This window comes from Lynx rufus, unplaced genomic scaffold, assembly GCF_022079265.1.
Source record: "Lynx rufus isolate CCGP_SWC_20201006 ecotype Redwood Valley unplaced genomic scaffold, mLynRuf1.p SCAF_1, whole genome shotgun sequence".
NCBI lineage: Eukaryota > Metazoa > Chordata > Mammalia > Carnivora > Felidae > Lynx > Lynx rufus.
The window spans coordinates 100,696,727-100,704,525 of NW_025814823.1; positions in this window are offsets into that span (position 1 = coordinate 100,696,727).

Consider the following 7,799-nt stretch of genomic DNA (forward strand, 5'->3'; position numbering starts at 1 on the left):
CTTTATTGTTTCCCACTTGGCGGGTAATTTTGCCCCTGGAGGGGGGGGTGGATATTTGGTGATGTCTGGAGATATTTCGATTCACATCAAGTGGTGGGGGAGGGCTGACATCTGGAGAATAGAGGCCACGTACACTGCTAACTATCTTCCAGTGTACAGGGTAGCCCCCCATGACAAAGAATTCTACGCATGCCTTGTTGTATTGTGCTTTGCTTTATGGTTCTTCACTGATGCTGCATTTTTCACAAACCGGAGGGTCATGGCACCCACGTGTTGAGCAAGATTGTCAGCACCCTTTCTCCAACGACATTTGCTCACTTTGTGTCTCTGTGTCACATTTGGTAATTCTCACAGTATTTCAGACTGTGCTTACTGTCTCATGCTTACTTTGTTGTGGAGATCTGTGGTCAGTGATCTTTGATGTTACTGTTGTAAACATTTGGGAGCACGACGAACCACACCCATGTAAGATGGCAATGGCAAACTTAACCAGTAATTGTTGTATATGTTGTGACTCCACAGACCAGCCGCCATTCCTCCATCTCTCTCTCTCTCTCTCTCTCTCTCTCTCTCTCTCTCTCTTGCTCCCTCTCTCTCCCTCCCCTCCTTAGCCTCCCTATTCCCTGAGACACAACAATATTGAAATTAGGCCAATGAATAACCCTACAATGGCCTCTAAATGTCCAAGTGAAAGAGTCACATGATTCTCACTTTAAATCAAAAGCTGTAAATGATGAAGCTTAGTGAGAAGGCATGTCAAATGCTGAGACAGGCTGAAAGTTTGGCCTCTTGTATCACATAGCTAGTCAAGTTGTGGATGCAAAGGAAGAGTTCTTTATTTTTTTTATCCTTATTTATTTTTGAGAGAGAGAGAGAGAGAGAGAGAGAAAGAGTGCATGAACAGGGGAGGGGCAGAGAGAGAGGGAGACATAGAATCCAAAGCAGACACCAGGCTCTGAGGTGTCAGCACAGAACCCAACGTGGGGCTTGAACTCATGAGCTGTGAGATCATGATCTGAGCCGAAGTTGGATGCTTAACCAACTGAGCCATCCAGCCGCCCCTGCAAAGGAAAAGTTCTTGAAGAGAAATAAAAATGTTATTCCAGTGAACATATGAATGATAAGAAAGTGAAACAGCCTTATTGCTGATAGGGAGAGAGTTTGAGTGGTCTGGATAAAAGATCAAACCAGACACAACATTCCCTTAAACCAAAGCCTAATCCAGAGCAAGACCCTAACTCTCTTCAATTCCATAAAGGCTAGAAGAGGTGAAGGCCCCGCAGAAGAAAGTTTGAAGCTAGAAGAGGTTGTTTCATGAGACTTGAGGAAAGAAGGTGTCTCCATAAAATACAAGTACAAGGAGAAGCAGAAAATGCTGATGTAGAAGCTGCAGCAAGTTTTCCAGAAGATTCAGCTAAGATCATTCATGAAGGTGGTTACACTAAACAACAGATCTTCAATTGCAGATGAAACAGCCTTATACTGGAAGAAGATGCCATATGGAAGAAGATGTCAGCTGGAGAAGAGAAGTTGTTATCTTGGCTTCAAACCTTCAAAAGACACACTGACTCTTGCTAGGGGCTCATGCAGCTGCTGACTTTAAGTTGCAGCCAGTGCTCATTGACCATTTCTGAAAATCCTATGGCCCTTAATAATTATGCTAAATCAGGGCGCCTGGCTGGCTTGGTCTATAGAGCATGTGACTCGATCTTGGGGTTGTAGGTTCGAGCCCCACATGGGGTGTAGAGACTACTTAAAAATAAAATCTTGGGGTGCCTGGGTGGCTCAGTCAGTTGAGTGTCTGACTTCAGCTCAGGTCATGATCTCTCAGTCTGTGAGTTCAAGCCCCACGTCAGGCTCTGTGCTGACAGCTCGGAGCCTGGAGCCTGCTTCGGATTCTGTGTCTCCCTCGCTCTCTGCCCCTCCCCCGCTCATGCTCTCTCTCTCTCTCTCTCTCTCTCTCTCTCTCTCTCTCTCTCTGTCAAAAATAAATAAACATTAAAAAATTTTTTGAATAAATAAAATCTTAACCAAAAAAAAATTATGCTAAATCTATTCTACCTATGCTGTCTATATAGAACAATAAAGCCTGGATGACAGCACATCTGTGTATAACATGGTTTACTGAATATTTTAAGCCCACTGTTGAGACCTGCTGCTCGGAAAAAAAAGATTCCTTTCAAAGTACAACTGCTCGTTGACAATACGCTCGGTCACCCAAGAGGCCTGATAAAGATGTACAATGAGATTCATGGTGTTTTCAGGCCTGCTAACACAACATCCATTCTGCAGCCAAGGAGTCATTTCGACTTTCAAGTCTTATTGTTTAAGAACTACATCTCATAGGGTGTCTGGGTGGCTCAATCCGTTAAGCATCCAACTCTTGATTTCAGCCTAGGTCATGATCTCACGTTCGTGGGTTCAAGCCCTTCGTCAGACTCCATGCTGAGCGTAGAGTCTGCTTGGGATTCTCTCTCTGCTTCTCCCCTGTTCACACTCTCTGTCTCTCTCAAAATAAATAAATAAAGTTTAAAAAGAGGAATACATTTCATAAGGCTATATCTGCCATAGATAGAAATTCCTCTGATGACTCTGGACAAAGTAAATTGAAAACCTTCTGGAAAGGATTTACCATTCTAGATGTTATTAAAAATATCCGTGATTCATGGGAAGATGTCAAAATATCAACATTCATAGAAGTTTGGAAGAAGTTGACTCCCACCCTCATGGATGACTGTGGGGGGGTTCAAGACTTCAGTGGAGGAAGTTACTGCAAATGTGGTAAAAACAGGGGCGCCTGGGTGGCGCAGTCGGTTAAGCGTCCGACTTTAGCCAGGTCACGATCTCGCGGTCCGCGAGTTCGAGCCCCGCGTCAGGCTCTGGGCTGATGGCTCAGAGCCTGGAGCCTGTTTCCGATTCTGTGTCTCCCTCTCTCTCTGCCCCTCCCCCGTTCATGCTCTGTCTCTCTCTGTCCCCAAAATAAATAAACGTTGAAAAAAATAATTTAAAAAAAAAAAAAAAATGTGGTAAAAACAGCAGGAGAACCAGCATTAGAAATGGATTCTGGAGATGGGACTGAATTGCTAGAATCTCGTGATAAAACGTGAACAGAGGAGGAGTTGCTTCTTAGGAATGAGCAAAGTCAATGGTGCCTTGAGATGGAATCTACTCCAGGTGAAGGTGCCATGAAGATTATTGAAATGACCACAAAGGATTTAGAATATGACATATGCTTGCTTGATAAAGCAGCAGCAGGGTTTGAGAGGGTTGACTCCAGCTCTAAAAGAAATCCTAGTGTGGGTAAAACACTATCAAACAGCATCATATCCCACAGAAGAACCATTGCTGAAAGGAAGAGTCAGTCAATGCATCAGACTTCATTGTTCTTCATTTAAGAAATTGCTGGGGCTCCTGGGTGGCTCAGTTCATTAAGCATCCAACTCTTGGTTTGGGCTCAGGTCGCGGTCTTGCAGTCTGTGGGTTTCAGCCCCGCATTGGCTCCATGCTGACAGTTGACAGTGTGGAGCCTCCTTGGGATTCTCTTTCTCCCTCTCTCTCTGCATCTCTCTCACTCTCTCTCTCTGTCTCTCTCAAATAAACTTACCAAAAAAAAAAGACAAAGAAATTGACACGGCCACCCCAACCTTCAGCATCCACCACCCTGATGGTCAATAGCTATCTACATCAAGGCAAGACCCTCCACCAGCAAAAAGATTACTGAAAGTTCAGCTAAAGGTTAAGATTTCTTAGCAATATTTTTCATTAAGGTATGTACTTTTGGGGGGCATAATGCTATTGCACACATAATAGACTACAGGACAGTACAAACATCCCTTTCATACACACTGAGGAACCAAAACGTTCATTTGACTCATTCTATTGCAATATTGGCTTTATTGCAGTGATCTGGAACCAGCCCCACAATATCTCCCAAGTATACCTTTATCAGGCTTAAAAAGTCAGTAATGCTCACGTTGGGGAAAACTGCTTTGCGGCAGATTTTTTTAAACACCCCCATGTTTATAAAAGAATGCAGAATGGTCAGCGTGGGAAAGTGGATATCACATGTGGCACATCACTGCACCCCCAGACAGTGCTGAAAACCCATAACTCTACCTTCGAGCCTTGTGCATGTCCTGTCTCCATGAGATGAGTCACGCATACATTGAGAAGACAGTGTGAAGGCAGCATGTCGCACAGACCCAGGAGGCCTGCTTCCTCTGCCAGCTGTTGGTATAGAAGTCCCATATATGGTGTCCACTGACTGCATGGTTGAGGGGCTATCATCTTTTTTGTCAGAAGAGAAGAAAACAGCCTCAAATTGGACCTTTCTATGCAACACATACCGTGTTCTTCATAGAGTTACCATTTTAATTTACCACGCCATTGTTGAACAAGTTGCCGTTGGGGGTGCGGCTAACAAACCCCCCATTTTCCTTTCCTAAGGAGCCCAGACACTGTCTTCTTTATTCCCTTTCTCCAGGGTGCAACTGTAGCTACGAAAATGTACTCTGAGCAGTCCGCTGACAGAACACTCTCACGGCCAAGAGTGGAATTTCTCAAAGCAGATAGGAGAATAAGAGTCTTGGAAATAATTTATTTGAAAATATGAAAGTCGCCCAAAGCATGAGATCATTCTTGGCCGCCTAAAAAAAAGAAACAGAATTGACCATTGTGCTCACAGTGTGCAAAACCGTGCTCAGCTGAAGGTTGCAGGAAGAAATCAGCCAGCCCCAGAGAAATTTTTAAAAGAAGGAAAGGCAAGGAAAACCTGTCCAGTCCCCTGCCTCCGGCCTGCACGGATGCCCACAGGAGACGCAGCCATAGCTTACGCTGAAGCAAAGTAATTTCATTGTCATGAAACAGTTCTGGGCAAAGACGCATTGGAAAGGATGAGGTGAATTGAGAGGTAGAGGTTATCTGTGGATTTCAAGTGTCTGTTTCACTCCTGTTCCACTTCATCATAAGTAATCATTAAGTGACATGAAAGTTAGGTAAAAATATCTAAAAGAGTGAGTAAGGAGAGTTGGCAGTTATACAATGACTTCTCTTGGTTTACGAAAAGGTTTGGAAACCAGGTACGGCCTTAGACTTCACGTAGTGTAAAGGTCCAACACGGCTATTGCCATCTGATAATAAAATTGTAGAACGTCTCTCTCCTTTACAGCTAGTGTGGGCTCTACTTACAAGAAGAAAAAAAAAAGGAAAAGAAAAAGAAACAGTATCGTTTTCCATGAGGAACCTGGCTTCCATTCATGGCAGACATCCAAGGAACAGAGCCTCTTGGTTTGAGCTTCTTACATTATGTAAGGAAATTCACAGACAGAAGGGTATGCACGAAGTCTCTGGGGGCTGAGACCAAACTAAGGATTTTTAAACTTATTTGTGTCATTGAAATCTTTTTGAAGATTCAAGAAAAGAGATTTGCTTTCTCTTTTGAAGTCCTTGGGAGAAAGAGACCAATTTGGACCCCAATGTGCTCCTGGAGCCATGACCTTGACAACTAAGCCCAACACTGCTGAGTGTCAGATTTTTTTTTTTTTATATGTACCTGCCTGCCCTACCTCACTTAACAGGAAATAAATTCTATACCAGAAATAAAATCCCTTTGGCTCTTTGAAAAGCAAGAAGCCATGGAAGAAAGACTTTTTGGATAATTTCCTCTACTTCAATGGGCTCAGATCCAGGAGACAGAGGCAAAAACTGCCATCCCCCTCACCCCCCAGGTTGTGCGTTCACTCACATTCACTACCCAAGACTTCCCGTTTTGATTGTTCCCCTTGATCGGAAAATGTAGAGCGCAAATGTGTGTTCTTAGATGCAGGAAAAATAAACATCCACGGGCTTCAGAAACACGCATGAGGAGCCTTCAGCTTGCATGATTCACTATAGCTTTTGACACTCTTCACAAATCAAGTCTGATTGGGTTTCTCATTGAAGCGATCTGACAGCCTAACCAGGAGGCCTCCTGGGGTTGTTCCTTCTCCTTTCTTTTTTTCTTAGTAATAGATAAAAACAAGCCCAGAAAATAGTCAGTTTGAAAGTGGTAGTATCCAAACTTAGTTTTCTTTTTTATTTATTGTCATGCAATTGCTTCTTTAACCCACTCTATCGATCTTGAGTGGAAGGCAGGGGTGTTGGATGGGAGAGGAGCATTGCTCAGAGTCAGGCCTCTGTGGTTCAGTCCTGAGGGAAAGAAATAAATAGTCCCAACCTAGAAGTTGGAGGGGAGGGGGGGGAAGAAAACCCAGAAGATTGACTGGTTTGCAAGGGATCCCAGTGGATTCCTGCTTACACCAGAGCATCATTTAAGCCTATGTTCTTCCATCTACCTTGTTTGCAGTAAATAGCTGCCCATTATATCAGGTCAGGCAAGTGCCGGGGCGTCACAGCTCAGTGGCCGTGATCTGCCCGCCAAGCAGCAAGAAAGGTCCCCCAGAGGGCAAACGCGTGTGTCAAGTTCTGGAGCCGTCAAGGTTCTAAGCGACAGCTTATCTTGAGGGTGTAAAACATGCAAGCTGTCCCTGCTCGTTTCTGCCTCCTCCCTGCCTCCCCACCCCACCTCTCCCGCTCCTCCCTTGTCCCTTCCCCCATTACACCGCTGCCCCCCCCCACGCCCCCAGCCCCCAATCCCCAGTCTTTTTCCCTCTTGACACTCTGCTTGAAAGAAGACAGATGCTGGAGCAGTTTTCCTTCAGTTGGCTCTAATTCCGTAAGGTGCAATCCACCAAATGCAACTCTGTCCATCTTTTGAAAAGGCTAAGGTCCTGAGGCAGCCCCATTTATTATTTGTCTTGACACGAACACAAATATTTTCAGATGGGTTGGAGTCTGTCACTTTACTATCCTTATGTTCTTTACCCTCAATAAATAACACACATTAAAGTTCTTAAAGGCAAACAAAGAACTGTATCCAGGGTACCATTTGTCCTGCAGTTGCCATGTTTAATTGAACATTTTATAGCACTCTAATGCCATGTCAGGTTCTTAATGTGACATGTGTTCCACTCTTACATTATCAGGGGCTAAGAACATCACAGAATCTTCCTTGGATTCGTGTGCTTGAGAAGCAAGATTTATCCTGTGCAGTTCACTGAATCATTTATGAGTTGCCTTATCTCACCTAGGCAATTTTATAACTCATAAATGGCCCCTCTGGTCTGCTGTCTGGATTTTGTTTACTGTAAAATCCCAAAATAGTATGACTATTTTCAAGATACTGAGCTAAATTTCACTGCCGTATAGAATTACTCTGTACCTGTCCTTTGCCACTTATTGGTCCCAGATAAGAGATGAACTGATGGAAAGTTGGGGGTACAAATGTCTAGCACTTTGGGGTCTGCGGTCCTGTGGTGCAAAGGTAAGAGCGGGTGTGTGTTAAGCCTCATAAAGCAATTATGGTGTTAAGCAATTACCTCTAGAAAATCTACTCTAGTCAGAGCTGAACAGTGACAGGACCTTTCTCTAGTTGCTTACTTTCTGACACAAATCAGCCGTGCCTCAGGAAGATGCACACTCCAACGTTAAAAAAATATAGGATGCTGGGTAAACCAGTAAGAGATTCACCATGTTTTACAAAGAGGGGTCACTCTAAAGGGGGTCGTAAAAGAATCGTGGGGAGTTGTGTTTTGTTGTGTCATTTGCATTGAGGAAAAACTTCGCCAAGTAGATGGATGGGCACTGAGTCTTTAAATTGAGAGAACCTGCTCCTTGCATTACGAAATCCTTGTGGTAGACACAGTTCCCGGCTCTGCGGGTTGTCAGCCTGATGGCAACATTCCATCCCAGCAGAGACTCGA